Genomic DNA, 20,531 nt, shown 5'->3' on the forward strand with positions numbered 1-20,531 from the left:
GAAGCTCTAAACAAATGGAAGGACCTCCTATGTTCATGGATCATTAAAATTCATTAAAATTGTTATGATGGCGATACTTCCCGCGTTGACTTGCAGACTCAATGCAGTCCCTGTCAAGATCCCATGTAGGGCACCTGGGTAGCTCAGTCAGTTGGGCCACTGCCTTTGGCTCAGGTCATGATCCCAGGGTCTTGGGATCAAGTCCTGCATGGGGCTCCCTGCTCAGCGGGGCGGGGGGGTCTGCTTCTCTCTCTACCTCTGCCTGCTTGTGCGTGTGCACTTTCTCTCTCTCTCTTTGACAAATGAATACATAAATAAAATCTTAAAAAAAAAATCCCATGTAGCCTGCTTGCAGAAATTGACAGCTGATCCTGGTGTTCATTAGGAAATTCTAGGAACCCAGAATGGCCAAAACATCTTGCAAAGGAAGCTGGGAGGACCCATACTTCCTAATTTCAAAAGTTAATACAAAAATGCAATTATCAAGACAACCTGGGGGCACCTGTTGGCTCAGTCAGTAGAGCATACGACTCTTAATCTCAGGGTTTTGAGTTTGAGCTCCATGTTGGGTGTAAGAGATTACTTAAAAATTTTTAAAAATCTAAGAAGAAAAAAAGACGATGTGGGACTCACGTAAAGTTAGGCATATATATCGATGAAATAAAGAATCTACAGATTAACTCATACATTTAGTCAGTTGTCTTTTGACAAGGGTGCTGAGACAAATGTGCTAAGGCTACAGAACAGTTATTCTAACAAATGTGGAAAGAACAGTCTCTTCAGCAAACAGTGCTGGGACAGCTGGATATCCATTTGCGAAAGAATGAAGTCGGACCCCAACCTCACTCCATACACACAAATCAAGAGCTAAAACTGTAAAAGACTTAGAAAAAAACAAAGGGCAGCTTCTTGTCGGGCAAAGGTTTTTGAGACATGACACCAAAAGCACACAACAAAATAAAATAGAGAACTGGATTTCATCAATTTTGTGAAAATAACAACTTTGTGCATCAAAGGACAAGATCAAGGAAGCAAAAGAACAACAAAATACGAGCACTCTTAGAATCATCTTTTATACATGTGCATACATTTATGACGATGTGATTTAAAAAAAGAAAGTGAAAAGACCACCCACAGAAAATATTCATAAATCTTGTATCTGGTAAGAGTCTAGTATACAACATAGATAAAGAACTTAGAACTCAACAGTGGAAAGGTAAAAAACCCAACTTATTTATTTTTTAAGTAGGCTCTCTGCCCAGCGTGGGGCTTGAACTCACCACCCCAAGATTGAGAGTTGTGTGCTCTACCAACTGAGCCAGTCAGATGCTATACCTAATTTAAATAGGTAAGTAACCTAATTTAAAAGTGAACAAAAGGGGCGCCTGGGTGGCTCAGTGGTTTAAGCCTCTCCCTTCAGCTCAGGTCATGATCTCAGGGTCCTGGGATCGAGCCCCACATCGGGCTCTCTGCTCAGCAGGGAGCCTGTTTCCCCCTCTCTCTCTGCCTGCCTCTCTGCCTACTTGTGATCCCTCTCTGTCTATCAAATAAATTTAAAAAAAATCTATAAAAAAAAAAAAGTGAACAAAAGATCTGAGAAGGTATTTCTCCAAGGAAGTTATGCATCCTGGCAATAAACTCATGAAAATATGTTCAGCATCATAGTCATTAGGGAACGACAAATTAAAACCATGGTGAGATACCACTTTCTACCTATTAGATGGCTATAATTAAAAAGGCAGATAAGATGTGGAGAAATTGGAATCCATGTGCACTGACGATGAAAATCTTAAATGGTGCAGCTGCCTTGGAAAACAGTTTGGCAGTTCCTCCAAAAAGTGAAACAGAGTTGCCATTTGGTCCAGCAGTCCCACTCCAAGAAAACTGAAAGCAGATGTCTCACACACATGTGCACACATGTTTCATGGCAGCACTATTTACAATAGCTTTGTGAACTCATATGTCCATGAGTGGATGAATGGATAAACCAAATGTGGTATGTCCATACAAGAGAATATTTATTGTTCAGGCATAGAAAGGAAGGAAGTACTGACAGTTTACAACATGAATGAATCTTGAAGACATTATGCCAAATGGAAGATGCCAGTCACAGAAAAGACATGTATGGTATGATTTCATGTTTATAAAATACTCAGAATAGATAAATCTAGAGGGACAGAAAATAGATTATTGGTTGCTGAGGACTGAGGAGGGCAGTGGTAGGAAAATGAGGGGAGTGGTATTTTTTTTTTAAGATTTTATTTATTTATTTGACAGAGAGATATCACAAGTAAGCAGAGAGGCAGACAGAGGGAGAGGGGGAAGCAGGCTCCCCGCTCAGCAGAGAGCCCAATGCGTGGCTCGATCCCAGGACCCTGAGATCATGACCTGAGCCGAAGGCAGAGGCTTAACCCACTGAGCCACCCAGGCGCCCCGGGGGGAGTAATATCAAATAGATATGGGGTTTCTTTTTGGGATTTGGAAGATGTCCTAAAATTGGATTTTGTAGTGGTTGCATAATCCTGTAAAAATGTTGAAAATCACGGAATAGTATACCTTAACTGGGTGAATTAAAGCTGTTAAACGTTTGCACAAATCGCCTAGAGATGTTAAAATGCAGGTGTGATTTCAGAAATCTGCGGCAAGGAGACAGTTTTGAATAGCAAGGGGATTACACACAGTTCTTTCCTCCAGAAACTTACGTGCCTAGTGGGCATATGAGACATAAACACAATATGGTCAGTAGAAAAGGAGGTAAAAGAAGTTACCCTCCAGGGACGCCTGGGTGGCTCAGTTGGTTAAGCAGCTGCCTTCGGCTCAGGTCATGATCCCAGTGTCCTGGGATCGAGTCCCACATCGGGCTCCTTGCTCGGCAGGGAGCCTGCTTCTCCCTCTGCCTCTGCCTGCCATTCTGTCTGCCTGTGCTCGCTCTCTCTCCCTCTCTCTGACAAATAAATAAAATCTAAAAAAAAAAAAAAAAAGTTTTAAAAAAGAAGTTACCCTCCAAACTTGAGAAACGATCTCCAAGGTTAGAGACGGAATCTTAAAAGAACCAGTACACGAGGATGAAGATAGTTACTGAAGACATTTCAGGAGGCATCTGTCTGAGGAAATTCTCAGAAATCCAACCAAACAAGCCAGGTATGTTCTTAGGACCTGTGTGTTTAACCAGTATTGAAATCCAGTCCATTCTACTGAGCCTTATCTAAAGAGAAGCGGTGTTTAAAGAACGGGGCTTATATCTGGGAAAAGCAGACCAGAGGATCAGACCATGTTAGGGTCCCAGGCAGGTCTGTCCCTGCAGTGAGATTTGAGAGGGAGAGAGAGCATGAGCTGGAGGGAGGGACAGAGAGAGAGCGAGAAGCAGACTCCCCTCCGAGCAGGAAACTTGATGCAGGGCTCTATCCCAGGACCCTAAGATCATGATCTGAGCCAAAGGCAGACACTTAACCAACTGAACCTCTCAGGTGCCCCGCATCCCAACTTTAAATTATCCTAATTGTTCTATCTCCATTAACTTTGTTTCTTAAGCAAGTTTTTTCTTTCTTTTTATTTTTAAAGATTTATTTATTTATTTGACAGAGAGAGATCACAAGTAGGCAGAGAGGCAGGCAGAGAGAGAGGGGGAAGCAGGATCCCCGCTGAGCAGAGAGCCCGATGCAGGGCTTGATCTCAGGACCCCGAGATCATGACCCAAGTGGAAGGCAGAGGCTTAACCCACTGAGCCACCCAGACGCCCCTAAGCAACTTCTTTCATGGTAAAATACATGTAACATAAAATTTGCCATTTTACAATGTACAATTCAGTGGCATTAGTTACATGTGTAAGCATCACCATTGTCTGCTTCCAGAACTTTCTCCTCACCCCACTAGAGCAGTAATTCTTCATTTCCTTCTCACCCACCGCCCCAGCCTCTGGTGACCTCTGATATACTGTCTCCATGAACTTGCCTCTTCTAGATATGTCATACAAGTGGAATCACACAACATGTGTCCTTTTGTGCCTGGCTTCTTTCACTTAGCATAATGTTTCCAAGGTTCATCCATGTCATGTCATAGTGCCAGTCAGAGCGTCATTCCTTCTTAGGGCTGACTGATGTCCCAGTGCATGGAGAGGCTGCATTTTGTTTATTCACTCAGCTGTTGATAGACACTGGGTTGTTTCCACCTTTCGGTCGTTATGAATAGTGCTGTTTAGAACATTGACAAGCAAGCGACTGTTTGAATCGCTGTCTTTGATTTTGGGGGACATATATTTAGGAGTGGAATTGCTGGATCATATGATAATTCTATGCTTACCCCCCCCCTTTTTCGCTTTTATTTAAATTCCAGTTAGTTGGGTACCTGGGTGGCTCAGTCAGTTAGGCATCTGCCTTTGGCTTTGTCACTATCCCAGTGGGGAGCCCGCTTCTCCCTCTCCCTTTTCCCCTCCCCCTGCTTGTGCTTGCTTGCTCTCTCTCTCAAATAAATAAAATCCTTTTTTAAATATTTTATTTATTTATTCGACAGAGATCACAAGTGGGCAGAGAGGCAGGCAGAGAGAGAGAGGAGGAAGCAGGCTCCCCGTTGAGCTAAGAACTGATGTGCGGCTCGATCCCAAGCCCTGGGATCATGACCAGAGCTGAAGGCAGAGGCTTTAATCCACTGAGCCACCCAGGTACCCCTCAAATAAATAAAATCTTTTTTAAAAATTCCAGTTAGTTAGCATATGGTATAATACTGGTTTCAGGTGTACATTTTAGTGATTCAACACCTACATAGAAAACAAATACCCTCCTTAATCCCCATCTCCTACTTCCCCCATCCTCCCCACACCTCCCCTTTGCTGACCACTGGTGTGTTCTCTATAGTTAAGAGTCTGCTTCTCGGGCGCCTGGGTGGCTCAGTGGGTTCAGCCGCTGCCTTCGGCAAGGGCATGATCTCAGGGTCCTGGGATCGAGGCCCACATCAGGCTCTCTGCTCAGCAGGGAGCCTGCTTCCTCCTCTCTCTCTGCCTGCCTCTCAGCCTGCTTGTGATCTCTCTCTGTCAAATAAATAAATAAAATCTTTAAAAAAAAAAAAGAGTCTGCTTCTTGGTTTGTCTCTCCCTCTCTCTCTTATTTTTTTCCCTTTGCTAGTTTTTGTTGTTGTTTGTTTCTTAAATTCCACAGGTAAGTGAAATCATATGGTGTTTGTCTTTCTCCGATTTTTTTTTTTTTTTTTTTGCTTAGCCTTGTATTCTCTCCAGCTCCATCCGTGTTGTTGCAAATGTCTGTGTTTAGCTTTTTGGGGAATCTTTTCCTTCCTCATTTGAAGTCCCTGGGAAAACTCTCTAATGCCTTTTTCCTTTAGTTGTATATAGAGCAAAGTTATGCTCAGGCCTTTTTTGTGGAACAGAATGTGAACGTCTGGCTTTATTGGCATGAAGAGTTAATAGACTTTCCTAATCCTCAAGACTCTGAGAGGTACTTTTACCTCTCATTTAGAAAGGCTGAATAATCTCACTGGATAAAGATCTAAACTGCCGGGGGCACCTGGTGGCTCAGTGGGTTGAGCTGCCTTCGTCTCAGGTCATGATCTCAGGGTCCTGGGATCGAGTCCCACATCAGGCTCTCTGCTCAGCGGGGAGCCTGCTTCCTCCTCTCTCTCTGCCTGCCTCTCTGTCTACTTGTGATCTCTTTCTGTCAAATAAATAAATTTAAAAAAAAAAGATCTAAACTGCCAAATCTTAAAGGTCCCAAAGGAGCCCGACACCAACAGAGGAATGGAATAGAATTAAAATGCAAGGTTCTAGGGGCACCTGGGTGGCTCAGTGGGTTAAAGCCCCTGCCTTCGGCTCAAGTCATGATCTCAGGGTCCTGGGATCGAGCCCTGCATTGGGCTCTCTGCTCAGCGGGGAGCCTGCATCCCCTCTTCTCTCTGCCTGCCTCTCTGCCTACTTGTGATCTCTGTTGGTCAAATAAATAAATAAAATCTTTAAAAAATATTTTAAAATTCAAGGTCCTAGAAAAACAGTCACCAGGGAGCTATTGGTTTGAGTGTGAGAAACTTTTTTAGCTTGCAACTCTTGGCTGCATCATTTTTAAGACATCAATCATTAAGATATTTTTAAAAGCAAAAACATTGCAATTTGCCATCAGTGGGACTGTGCATAAATAGAGAGCAGAACCAAACCAGCTTGATTCTCTGTTCCTCTGTGTCCTATTCCTGGGGAACAGGAATTGGAATTAACATAGGGATGATACTTAGAACAAGTGTTCCTCCTGTTGCCTCCCAAAGAAACCTCCTCTGGCTTCTCCAGGGAGGTAGAGAGGAGCTGGCATTTTTAGGGAGTGTTCTTTGTAGCTTGCAGGAAAGGGGACTCGAGACGGATGATTCAGACACACCCGGGCAAGCTGTCTATAAGAGGCCCTGAATGCCACACTCATCAACAAGTTGTGCCCACACCTTCCTTTCCCCCAATCTGGGCAGGAGCTGGACTGAGAATTCCAGCTCCGCCCACCCCTCTTCCCCAGCATTTGCTCCTGCCTCCCTCCGCAGCCCCCCCCCCCCATGATAGGAGTTTAACCGTGTGGTACAGATTTTTTTTTTTTTAAATGATCCTGTCTCAAAGCTACTACTATCTGGCCTCAAATCCTGGTTTGAAGAGAAAATCTGGCCAAAGATCCTTCCTCCCACGCTCACAGAAGCCCGCCTCTCCCTATCATTCTCCCTTTCATCAACCCTGGCTTATCACAGCTGGTTTCTCTGGCTCTTACCACTCCCTGAAATCAGAGTGTTCATGTTCTCTCTCTCCCCCTGGCAGGAATGCAAGCCCCTCAAAGTAGAGACTTTCTGTCTGTCTTGTTCATTGCTATCCCCAACATATTTTTTTTAAAAGGTTTTATTTATTTATTTGAGAGAGAGCGCAAGCGAGCAGGAGCAGGGGGGAGAGGCAGAAGGAGAGGGAGAAGCAGGCTGCACACTGAGCAGGGAGCCCGAAGCGGGACTCTGGGACCATGACCGGAGCGGAAGGCAGCCCGCTTAACCGACTGAGCCACCCAGGCGTCCCTATTATCTTATTTTAAAATTACCTTCTCTGCACTGAAACGGAAATTCTCTTCTGTTGTCCTGGAGTCTTCAGTAAAGTTTTATTTTCTATTATATCCTGTTCTTATCTATATTTGGGGGAATTAGAAGAGCGTCTCCTGCTCATTCTCAGGCCACGTGGGATGGGTAGGTGGCGACAATGGCAGAGTGACCCACAGAGAGTGAGTGCGCGGGGACTGGTGAGTTCCTGGGGTCTGGATTTTTGCGACTGGGGAGTTTAAAGAAAAGAATGATTCCTAAAGCCTGGGAAATGGAGGGATGGTTATGGACAGCACAAGTTCAGTTGCATATAGTTACATAAAACACCTTGCACTTGAGGAACAGCTAGTGTCAAAGGCAAACGGACATCTGAATAGACAATCACAGGACCCTGCTGGCTCCGTGGGTGGAGCACATCCCCCTTGATCTCAGGGTCGTGAGTTCAAGCCCCACGTTGGGTGTAGAGCTTATTTTATTTTATTTTTTTAATTTTTAATTTAATCTTATTATTTTTTTAAAGTGACAGTTTTATTTCCTAGAATTCTGTAGGTTGTCTGGGCTGCTGCCCTCTCACCCAGCAGCAATCTAACTTGAGCTTTTCCAAACCATTTCAAGACATCAAAAGCAGGAGCTTCCAGGATTCTCCCTCCCCTCGCCCCACCCCATTTTAAAATTCAAATTCAACTAATTAACATATAATGTATTACTGCTTTCAGAGATCAGTAATTCACCATTCTTACATAACACCCAGTGCTTCTTACAACGCATACCCTCCCCAGTGCCGACACCCAGCTACACCATCCCTCTACCCCTGTCCCCTCCAGCATCCTGTTTGTTTCCTATGATTAAGAATCTCTTATGGTCTGTCTCCCTCTCTGGTTTCATCTTGTTTTATTTTCCCTTCCCTTCCCCCATGCTCTGTTTTGTTTCTTAGATTCCACATATCAGTGAGATCATGGGATAATCGTCTTTCTCTGACAGACTGACTTCATTTAGTGTAATACCCTCCAGTTCCATCCACACCCTTGCAAATGGCAATATTTCATTTTTTGATGGCTGCATAGTATTCCAGCTTAATTTTTCTTTAGGGTGGCCCCCTCAAAGAGAGGCTGGCTGTTGTCAAAGGTGGGAGGGAGGTCAGGGGGATCTTTGTGCAGGCCTGGCTGTCTGATTTCCCCCATCCCAGGTCCCTGAGGCAGGACCCACCTTAGGGCCCCCCCACCCCGCCTACCCCTCCCACCCCAACCCCAACTCTCGTTGTGAATTTTGCTACACCTTGAACCATTTTAGATTCAACTTCCTGAGCTGGCTACTTGCTTCAGACTCAGGATTCGGCCGGAGAAAGCCCTCTGCCTGTCTGCTCTTCATGAAGAAATTTCAAATGGCAACAAAGGGCAAGCCACCGTCAGGGAGCAGGGCTTCCTTTTCTCAGGTCCTCGACTAGATCAGCTCCCCATTTATGTTCCCATACATCCCCCACTTACCTGCGGCGGTAGCCACAATCCCCTTGGCTAATGTGTGTGACGTCTGAGGTCCTCCTCAGGCTGCCCACTCTGTGGGGACGGGAGGGGGGGTGTCAGATGCGCTTGGTTTGACAGGTAATTATTGAAAGACTGGCCACTCCCTGCTGTTTTTACTCTCCTTGAGCAAAATGGAGAGCCCGGTGGTCCTGGCCTTGAAGAGGCGCTGGTTTCCGAACCTTCTTCACTGTGACAGACCGAGCAGCTTAGGGCGATCCTGTGTGATCGGGATTGGTTCCTGAGCCACCGGTGCGGGCAGTCTGTTCTCCTGGGGGTGTTCAAAGCTGGAGGGCAAATCTTTACAGGACATCCAGGGTCCAGATGCTTAGAATAATTCTGCAGGGACATGAGTGACCCTTTTCTGGTAATAAAGAAAATAGGCAAGAGTCAGAAGCCAGGAAGATCTGAACCGGGGGAGGGGAGGACATATGCAGGTCTGACACCTACTGCCCCCAACTTAGAGATTCTGTAACGTGCCATCCTTTTCTTTCTTTCTTTCTTTTTTAAGATTCATTTTATTTATTTAAGAGACATTACAGAGGTAGAGGGAGAAGCAGACTTGCCCCTGAGCAGGGATCCTGGTGTGGGGCTTCTCCCTCTCCCTCTGCTCCTTCCCCTGCTTGTATTCGATTTCTCTGTCAAATAAATAAGTTAAATCTTAATAAATAAATAAATAAATAAATAAAACAAAAGAAGTTTTTTTAAATTAAAGATTTATCTTTTCATTTTAGAGAGAGAGAGAGAGAGCAGGAAGAGGCAGAGGGAGACAGGAGCAAGAATCTCAAGCAGGCTCGGTGCTGAGCATGGAGCCCGATGCAAGGCTCAGCCCCACAGCCCTGAGATTGCAACCTGAGCCAAAACCAAGAGTCAGACGCCCCCCAAAACAACAAGAAATTGTGGTTACATGTTGGAAGGAGACCATTTTCCACTTGTATAGACTGACATTCAAGTGCTCTGTATTCTCCACAGTTAAGCTGGGGGGACTGGTGTTGGGTGGTGGGGGCTGGGCAGCAGCTCAGATTATAGAGCTTTGTAGGTAGGCTTAACCAGTGAGCCTAGGACGTTTTCTCCATTTGTTCCAGGAAAAAAAACTCTCTCTGGAGTTTCTCTCTGTTAGGAACATGCTGCATCCCATCAGGGATCCTTTCTGGGAAGGCAGGAATAGAAGTTGTGAAAAGAAAAGCCAAAGACATCTGATAAAGGCTTGGTATCCAAAATACAGAGAGAACTTACACAACCCAACACCCAAAAAGCAAATAATCCAATTGAAAGATGGGCAGAAGACATGGACAGACATTTCTCTGAAGAAGACCTATAGATAACCAACAGACACATGAAAAGGTGCTCAACATCACTGATCATCAGGGAAATGCAAAACAAAACTGCATGAGATACCACCTCACACGTGTCAGGATGGCTAAAAGCAACAACATAAGAAACAACAGGTGTTGGGGCACCTGGGTGGCTCAGTGAGTTAAAGCCTCTGCCTTCGGCTCAAGTCATGATCCCAGGGTCCTGGGATCGAGCCCCATATGGGGCTCTCTGCTCAGCGGGGAGCCTGCTTCCTCCTCTCTCTCTGTCTGCCTCTCTGCCTACTTGTGATCTCTGTCTGTCAAATAAATAAGTAAAATATTAAAAAAAAGAGAAACAACAGGTGTTAAAGAGGATGTGGAATAAAAGAAATCCTCATGCGCTGTTGGTGGGGTTGCAGACTGCTGCAGTGACCGTGGAAAACAGTATGGAGTCTCCTCCAGAAGTTTAAAATAGAGCTACACTATGATCCAACAATCACACTACTGGGTGTTTACCCAAAGAATACAAGAAAGCTCATCCAAAAGGGATACATGCCCCTCTACGTTTGTAGCAGCATTTTTGACAATAGCCAAAATAGGGAAACAACCAAGTGTCCATTAATCAATGAATGGATGAACAAGATGTGGTCTCTGCATATAATGGAATATTAGTGGGTGATAAAAAAGGATGAAATCTTGGCCACTTGCAACAACATGGATGAAGCTTGAGAATATAATGGTGAGTGAAATAAATCCGTTGGAGCAAGACAAACGCCATTTGATTTCACTCATATGTAGAATTTAAGAAGCAAAACAGAGGAGCAAAGGGAAAAGAGAGAGAGAGGAACAATCCAAGACACAGACTCTTAACTACAGAGCACACTTAGATGGTCACCAGAGGGGAGGTGGGTGGGGGGAAGGGGGAAATAGGTGATGGGGATTAAGAGGGGCACTTGTGATGAGCACTGGGTAAGTAAAATAAAAACTTAAAAAAATATGTCATGGGCTCTGCTTCCTTATTATTTGTTCTCTGATAATTCAGCATAGCCTGATTCAAGTTTCTGTCTTTCTGCTCTTAAACTCCAAATGAAAAAGAAAAAAAAAGGCTACAGGAAAGGATTTTTCCAACAGTGGTAGGAAAATTGACTTTCCAATGAAAAGTAACCAGAGTTGAAATTCAGGAATTTACTCTCTGTGTGGGTAACTTAAGCAAGTCACTTAACTATCGGCTCAGTTTCTCCAATAATGTCTAATTTATGAAGGAAGGAAATACAGGTGTAATAATGTCATTATTTTGGGGGGCTCCTGGTGGCTCAGTCGGTTGGGCATCGGCCTTTGGCTCTGGTCATGATCCCAGGGTCCTGGGATCAAGCCCCACATGAGGCTCTCTGCTTGGAGTAGAGTCTTGCTTCTCCCTCTCTCTCCCCCTGGTCTTTCTCTCTCTCCCTCAAACAAATAAATAAAATCTTAAAAAAAATAATGTCATTATTTTCTTAAATATGTATGTATGTATGTATGTATGTATGTATTTAGAGAGAGAGAGAGCAGGGGGAGGGGGAGAGGGAGAAGGAGAGAGAATCTCAAGCAGACAACAGGCTGAGCCTAGAGCCTGATGCAGGGTTCGATCCCCTGACCTTGAGATCATGACCTGAGCCAAAATCGAGAGTCAGATGCTTAACTGGCTGTGCCAACCAGGTGCTCCTGATGTCATAATTTAGCACTACATAGTTTATGATGTTCTACATACTAAACTAGACAGGGTGCATATAAGTAGCCTAATAGTGGTTAGTGCTAGTGTTTACTGAGCATTATCACATGTCAGACTTTGACATGGGTGCTTTATGCAGTGTTCCTAATACTCAAAGGAAAGTTGCAAAGCAGGCATTGCATTTTTGAGATGAGGAAACTGCAGATGGAGGTTAAGCAATCCACTCAAGAGCGGAAAGCCTGTAGTGTGTAACGTGTGTTGGGACCCGCTACATGTCAGAGATGGCTCCTTCATTGATACTCCTGCAGTTAGGAGAGGACTTTTTGAGCAGGGTTCATCTGGTTTCACTGGACACGTTAGATAAATCCTGGTATGACAAGTGAGTCTGATAGTTTGTAAATACCTGGAAGGGGTGAAATTAATTTGGATAAACAGTGTATATGTATATTTTAGTGTCAAAAAAATGAAAACAGTACAGAATCACCCAGCAGTAGTGGAATACACATTCTTCTCAAGTACATGTGGAAACTTCTCTAGAAGGAATCATATACTCGGCCATAAAATAAGCCTCAGTAAATTTAAAAGGATCAAAATGGTGGAAAGCACATTCTCTGACCACAGTGGAAGGAAATTAGAAACTAATAACAGAAGGAAATTTGGAGATTTCACAAATATGTGGAAATTAAACAACATATGCCTAAATAACCAATTAGCCTGAGAAGAAATCACAAGAGAAATTATAAAATACTTTGAGATGAATGAAAGAGAAAACACAACATGCCAGAATTTAGGGATTGTACCTAATACAGAGTTTTGAGGGAAACCTATACCTGTAAACAACTACATATTTTTAAAAGATTTTATTTATTTATTTGACAGACAGAGATCACAAGTATGCCAAGAGGCAGGCAGAGAGAAAAGCAGCCTCCCTGCTGAGCAGAGAGCCCAATCCAGGGCGCCATCCCAAAACCCTGAGATCATGACCTGAATGGAAGGCAGAGGCTTAACCCACTGAGCCACCCAGGCGCCCCTGTAAACAACTATATTAATAAAGGAAAAGATTTCGGTCAATCACCTAACTTTATATATGAATACACTGGAAAAGGAGAGCAAACTGAACCCAAAGCAAGAGGAAGAAAAGAAATAAGATTAGAGTAAAAATTAATGATATAAATTGTATAATAAAAAAAAAAGAGAAAAATCAATTGAGCCCAAACTTGATTCTTTGAAAGGACCAGTAAAATTATCAAACCTTTACCTAAACTGTCTAGGGGGATGCAGTGGAGGGGGCATTGATAGAGAGATAGAGAGAAAGGAGAGAGAATTCAAATTACTAAAGTCAGGAATGAAAGAGGGAATATTACTACCTTATAGAAATAAACCTTATAGAAATAAAAAGAAGTATAAGGGAATATTATGCACTGGATGCCAATAAATTAGATGAAAAGAACAAATTCCTAGGAAGGCACAAATGACCAAAACTGACTCAAGATGAAATAGAAAATTGGAACAGACCTACAACAAGGAAAAAGACTGAATTAGTTATTAAAAAATTAAACACACACACGCACACACACATAGCCCAAGCCCACATGTCTTCACCAGAGAATTCTACCAAATATTTAAAGAAAAATGAATGAGTTTCCTCATGAACAAATGCAGTTTCTTCACAAACTCTTCCAAAAAATGGAAGAGGAAGGAACACTTTCTAACTAATTCTTTGAAGCCAGTACTCCCTGATACCAAAACCACAGATAATAAAAGAAAACCACAGACTTCAATATCTTCCATGAAAGTATATACAGAAATTCTCAACGTAATACTAGAAACTGAATCCAGTAATGTATAAAAAAGGAGGGGCACCTGGGTGGCTCAGTGGGTTAAGCATCTGCCTTCAGCTCAGGTCATGATCTTAGGGTCCTAGGATCGAGTCCCACATTGGGCTCCCTGCTCAGCAGTGAGTCTGCTTCTTTCTCTGCCCCTGTTTGTGCTTTCTCTCTCTCTCTCCCTCAAATAAATAAATAAAATATTGAAAAAAAAAGTATAGAACAGGATTATATACCATAACCATAACCAAGTGGGGTACATCTCAAGAATAAAGGTTGGGGGGCACCTGGTTCAGTCAGTCATTAAGCATCTGCCTTTGGCTCAGGTCACAGTCCCCAGAGTCCTGGGATCAAGCCCCATGTGGGGCTCCCTGTTCACTGGGAAGCCTGCTTGTTCCTCTCCCTCTGTCCCTGCTTGTGTTCCCTCTCTCGCTATATCTCTCTGTCAAATAAATAAATAAAATCTTTAAAAATTGTAAAAAAATAAATTAAAAAAGAATAAAGGTTGGTTTAACATCTAAAAATCAATTTATGTAATACACTATCTCAATAGAGGACAAAAACCACATGCAGAAAAAATTTTTGACAAAAATTCAACACTCCATCATAAACGCAGTGAAGAAAATTGATTTTTAGGGAACTTGCTCAACCTAATAAAGGATATCTATAGATAGAGAGGAGCAGGATGGTGGAGGAGAGGGAGACCTAAATATCATCAGGTCCCAGGAATTCAGCTAGTTATCGAACCCTTCTGAACATCTACAGACTCAACAGGAGATGGAAGGGAAGAAGAGCAGCAATTCTAGGAAGAGAAGAATGACCACTTTCTGGAAGGTAGGACGTGCGGAGAAGTGAATTCAAAGCAAGCAGACTGCGTGGGGAGGGTCGGGCTCCCGGAAAGTGGAGGAGTAACCGAGCATAAAATCCAGACTTTTAGAAGTCAGCTCTGCTGAGGGACATCCTCCAGAGGCTAAGCGGGGATGGGGCCCTTGCAGGGACAGTGTAGTCTCAGGACCTGCGGGGTCACAGAAAGGGGGTGTCTGAGTGTGGCAGAGCTGCCAGGTATCAGAGTGGGGAAGCTGGCAGCAAAGACAGAGCCACAGGGAAGGGGGCTCTCAGCTCAGGGTTACATTAAACCTCCGTGGCAGTGCCGGGCCACTGCTCTTCAAGCAAGGACCCTATAAGCAGCAGATCTGGGGAGACTTGCCTTCCTCCTGGGAGGAGCTGCAGGAGCCTGCAACAGGAATCTGCTGTGTTTGGAGACTCCAAATGGGACCGAGGGTCAGAGACAGAAATGCTCAGTCACAGGCCAGGTAAGCTCAGAGTGGGGCCAGAGACCAAGGAGACGAGAGGGAGTGACTGCTTTTCTCCGAGGGCACACTGAGGAGTGGGGCCCCAAGCTCTTGGCTCCTCTGGGCCGGAGACTGGGAGGCCGCCATCTTCATTCCCGGCCTCCAGAGCTCTACGGAAAGCGTTCAGGGAACAACAGCTCCCCAGAGCAAACCCGAGCAGATTACGTAGCCTGGCCCCTGGCAAGGGCAGCGCAATTCCAGCTCAGGCAAAGACATTTGAGAATCATGGCAACAGGCCCCTCCCGCAGAAGATCAGCAAGAACATCCTGTCAATACTAAGTTCACCAATGAATGAGAACTGCAAAACTTCAGAGATAAACGGGAATACAGCACATAGAATTCATGGCTTCTTTCACATGATTTTTTAGTCTTTCAAGTTAAGTTTTTTAATTTTTTTTTAAAGATTTTATTTATTTATTTGCGAGAGAGAGACAGTGAGAGAGAGCATGAGCGAGGAGAAGGTCAGAGCGAAGCAGACTCCCCATGGAGCTGGGAGCCCGATGTGGGACTCGATCCCGGGACTCCAGGATCACGCCCTGAGCCGAAGGCAGTCGTCCAACCAACTGCGCCACCCAGGCGTCCCTCAAGTTAAGTTTTTTAAATTTTATTTTTTTCTTACTCTTTTAAAAAATTTTTCCTCTTTCCTATTTTAACCTTTTTAAACTATTTTATCTAATCAAACTCTTTAAAAAAGTCTTTTAGGGGCACCTGGGTGGCTCAGTTGGTTAATCGGCTGCCTTTAGCTCAGCCCATGATCCCAGGATCCTGGGATTAAGCACCGCATCGGGCTCTCTGCTTGGCAGAGAGCCTACTTCTCCCTCTCCCTCTGCCTGTTGCTCTGCCTACTTCTGCTCTCTATCTCTCTAATAAGTAAGTAAGTAAATAAATAAATAAAATCTTTTAAAAAATCTTTTTAAATTTTTCATTGTTATAGTCATATTCTATCATATTCTATCCCTTCATTGTATTTAACCTTATTTTTTGTATACATATAGGTTTCTCTTTCTTTAAAATTTTAGGATATGGTTTCTTCTAACAGATCAAAATATACCCTAAATCCAGTGCATGGCTTTGTTCCACTCTCCAGCCTGATCACATTCTCTCCTCTTTTTTTTTTTTCTTCTTCTTCAACTAACTTATAAAGTCCTTTTTTAGAATCTTTTTAAATTTTCATCTTTATAGTCATATTCCATCCTTTCATCATGCTTACACTTATTTTTGTATATATAGAAGTTTTCTTTTTTTTTTTTTAAATATTTTATTTATTTATTTGTCAGAGAGAGAGAGGGAGAGAGAGTGAGCACAGGCAGACAGAGAGGCAGGCAGAGGCAGAGGGAGAAGCAGGCTCCCTGCCAAGCAAGGAGCCCGATGTGGGACTCGATCCCAGGACGCTGGGATCATGACCTGAGCCGAAGGCAGCTGCTTAACCAACTCAGCCACCCAGGCGTCCCATATATATAGAAGTTTTCTTTCTTAAAAATTTTGGGAGTTAGCGGGGTGCCTGGGTGGCTCAGTGGGTTAAGCCGCTGCCTTCGGCTCAGGTCATGGTCTCAGGGTCCTGGGATCGAGTCCCGCATCGGGCTCTCTGCTCAGCAGAGAGCCTGCTTCCCTCTCTCTCTCTCTGCCTGCCTCTCTGACTACTTGTGATTTCTCTCTGTCAAATAAATAAATAAAATCTTTAAAAATAAATAAATAAATAAATAAAAATTTTGGGAGTTAGTTTCTTCTAACAGACCAAAATAACCCAAAATCAAGTGTGTGGCTCTGTTCTATTCTCTCTCTCTCTCTCTCTCTCTCTCTATATATATATATATATATATATATATATTTCTTTTTTCTTTTCTCCCCTGTTTCTTCTCCCCCCGGTTTCATGTCTCTTCTGATTTGGTTAGTGTATGTTTTTCTGGGGTTGTTGCTACCCTATTAATATTTTGATCTCTCATTCATCTATTCTTTTCTGGATAAAATGACATGGTGGAAAAACTCCCCACAAAACAAAAATGAAAACAAGAAACAAAAAACAAGAGGCAGTGCCGATGACTAGCGACCTAATCAATACAGACATTAGTATTATGTCAGAGATAGAGTTCAGAATGATGATTATCAAGGTGCTAGCTGGGCTTGAAAAAACCATGGAAGTTACTAGAGAATCCCTTCCTGGAGAAATAAAAGCTATTTCTGGAAATATAAAATAACTAATATCTAACCAAGTTGAAATTTAAAAAGCTATTAATGAGGTACAATAAAAAATGGAAGCTCTTACTGCTAGGACAGATGAGGCAGAAGAGAGAATTACTGATATAGAAGACCAGGTGATGGAGAATAAAGAAGCCTAGAAAAAGAGAGACAAACAACTACTGGGCCATGAGGGGAGAATTTGAGAGATAAGTGCTACCATAAGATGAAACAATATTAGAATAATTGGGATCCCAGAAGAAGAAGAAAGAGAGGGGCAGAAGGTATGTTGGAGCAAATTATAGCAGAGAATTTCCTTAATTTGGCAAAGGGAACAAGCATCAAAATCCCGGAGGCACAGAAAACCCCCCTCAAAAATCAATAAAAATAAGTCCACATCCCGTCATCTAATAGTAGAACCTACAATTCTCAGTGACAAAGACAAAATACTGAAAGCAGCTCAGGATAAGAGGTCTGTAACATACAACAGTAGAAATATTAGATTGGAAGTGGAGCTATCCACAGAGACCTGGCAGGCCAGAAAGGACTGGCATCATATATTCAGAGCACTAACTAGAAAAAAATGCAGCCAACTAAGCTGTCCCAGAAAATAGAAGGAGAGATAAAAAGCTTCCAGGACTTTGGGTGCCAGGGTGGCTCAGTTGTTAAGCATCTGCCTTCAGCTCAGGTCATGATCCCAGGGTCCTGGGATTGAGCCCTGCATCAGGCTCCCTGCTCAGCAGGAAGCCTGTTTCTCCCTCTCCCTCTGTTGCTTCCCTGTTTGTGTTCCCTCTCTTGCTGTCTCTCTCTCTGTCAAATAAATAAATAAAATCTTTTTTAAAAACCCAAAAGTTTCTAGGACAAACAAAAACTAAAAGAATCTGCAAACACCAAACCAGCCCTATAGGAAATATTGAAAGGGGTCCTCTAAGCAAAGAGAGAGCCTAAATGTAACAGACCAGAAAGGAACAGAGACAATATACCATACCGTAACAGTCACCTTATAAGCAATACAATGGCGCTAAATTCATATCTTTCAACAGTTACCCTGAAAGTAAATGGGCCAATTGCCCCAATCAAAAGACACAGAGTAACAGAGTGGATAAAAAAAACAAGACCCATCTATATGCTGTTTGCAAGAAACTCATTTTAGACCCAAAGACACCTCCAGATTTAAAGTGAGGGGGTGGAAAACAATTTACTATGCTAATGGACATAAAAAGAAATCTGGGGTGGCAGTCCTTATATCAGATCAATTAGATTTTAAGCCAAAGACTATAATAAGAGATGAGGAAGGACACTATATCCTACTTAAAGGGTCTGTCCAACACGAAGATCTAACAATTTTAAATATCTATGCCCCTAACATTGGAGCAACCAATTATATAAATCAACTAATAAAAAAAATCAAAGGAACACATCAACAATAATACAATAATAATAGGGGACTTTAACACCCCCCCTCACTTAAATGAACAGATCATCTAAGCAAAAGATCAACAAGGAAATAAAGGCTTTAAATGACACACTGGACCAGATGGACATCACAGATATATTTAGAACATTCCATCCCAAAGCAACAGAAGACGCATTCTTCTCTAGTGCACATGGAACATTCTCCAGAATAGATCACATCCTGGGTCACAAATCGGGTCTCAACTGGTACCAGAAGATTGGGATCATTCCCTGCATATTTTCAGACCACAATGCTCTGAAACTAGAACTCAACCACAAGAGAAAAGTAGGAAAGAACTCAAATACATTTCATTACACCAACAGCAATACAGAAGAAAGAGAAATTAAGGAATTGACCCAGTTGCACCCAAAAGCATAAGATAACTAGGAGTAAACCTAACCAAGGAGGCAAAGAAACTGTACTCAGAAAACTATAAAGTACTCATGAAAGAAATTGAGGAAGACACAAAGAAACGGAAAAATGTCCCATGCTCATGGATTGGAAGAACAAATATCATGAAAATGTCTATGCAACCTACAGCAATCTACACATTTAATGCAATCCCTATCAAAATACCATTCTTGTTTCTCAAAGCAATGGAACAAATAATCCTAAAACTTATATGGAACCAGAAAAGACCCCAAATAGCCAGAGGAATGTTGAAAAAGAAAAACAAAGTTGGCAACATCACAATTCCAGACTTCAAGCTCTATTACAAAGCTGTCATCATTAAGACAGTATGGTCCTGGCACAAAAATAGACACATCAGTGGAACAGAATAGTGAACCCAGAAATGGGCCCTCAACTCTATGGTCAACTAATCTTTGACAAAACAGAAAAGAATGTCCAATGGAAAAAAGACCGTCTCTTCAATGAGTGGTGTTGGGAAAATCGGACAGACACATGCAGAAGAATGAAACTGGACCATTTCCTTACACCACACACAAAAATAGACTCAAAATGAATGAAAGACCTCAGTGTGAGACAGGAATCCATCACAATCCTTGAGGAGAACACAGGCAGCAACCTCTTCGACCTCAGCCACAGCAATTTCTTCCTAGAAACATCACCAAAGGCAAGGGAAACAAGGGCAAAAAGGAACTATTGGGACTCCATCAAGATCAGAAGCTTTTGGGGTGCCTGGGTGGCTCAGTGGGTTAAAGCCTCTGCCTTCGGCTGGGGTCGTGATCCCGGGGTCCTGGGATCGAGCCCCTTGTCAGGCTCTCTGCTCAGCGGGGGGCGGGGAGGCTGCATCCCCCCCCGGCTTTCCTCTCTGCCTACTTGTGATCTTTCTGTCAAATAAATAAATCTAAAAAAAAAAAAAAACCAAAAGCTTTTTCACATCAAAGGAAACAGTCAATAAAACCAAAAGACAACCAACAGAATGGGAGAAGATATTCACAAATGACATATCAGATAAAGCGCTAGTAGCCAAAATCTATAAAGAACTTCTCAAATTCAACACTCAAAGAACAAAGAATCTAATGAAGAAATGGGCAGAAGACATGAACAGACATTTCTGCAAAGAAGACATCCAAATGGCCAACAGTGCTCTACATTACTCGGCATCAGGGAAATACAAATCAAAACTACAATGAGGTAAACCACAATGAGGTATCACCTCACACCAGTCAGAATGGCTAAAATGAACAAGTCAGGAAATGACAGCTGCTGGCGAGGATGCAGAGACTGGGGAACCCTCCTACACTGTTGGTGGGAATGCAAGCTGGTGCAGCCACTCTGGAAAACAGCATGGAGGTTCCTCAAAAAGTTGAAAATAGAGCTACCCTATGACCCAGCAATTGCACTACTGGGAATTTACCCTAAACATAGAAATGTAGTGATCTGAAGGGCCACATGCACCTGAATGTTCATAGCAGCAATGTCCACAATAGCCAAACTATGGAAAGAACCTAGATGTCCATCAACAGATGAGTGGATAAAGAAGATATGGTGCCTGGGACGCCTGGGTGGCTCAGTTGGTTAAGCAGCTGCCTTCGGCTCAGGTCATGATCCCAGCGTCCTGGGATCGAGTCCCACATCGGGCTCCTTGCTCGGCAGGGAGCCTGCTTCTCCCTCTGCCTGCCTCTCTGTCTGCCTGTGCTCGCTCTCTCCCCCTCTCTCTCTGACTAATAAATAAATAAAATCTTTAAAA

Source organism: Neovison vison, chromosome 1, assembly GCF_020171115.1.
Source record: "Neovison vison isolate M4711 chromosome 1, ASM_NN_V1, whole genome shotgun sequence".
Classification (NCBI taxonomy): Eukaryota; Metazoa; Chordata; class Mammalia; order Carnivora; family Mustelidae; genus Neogale; species Neogale vison.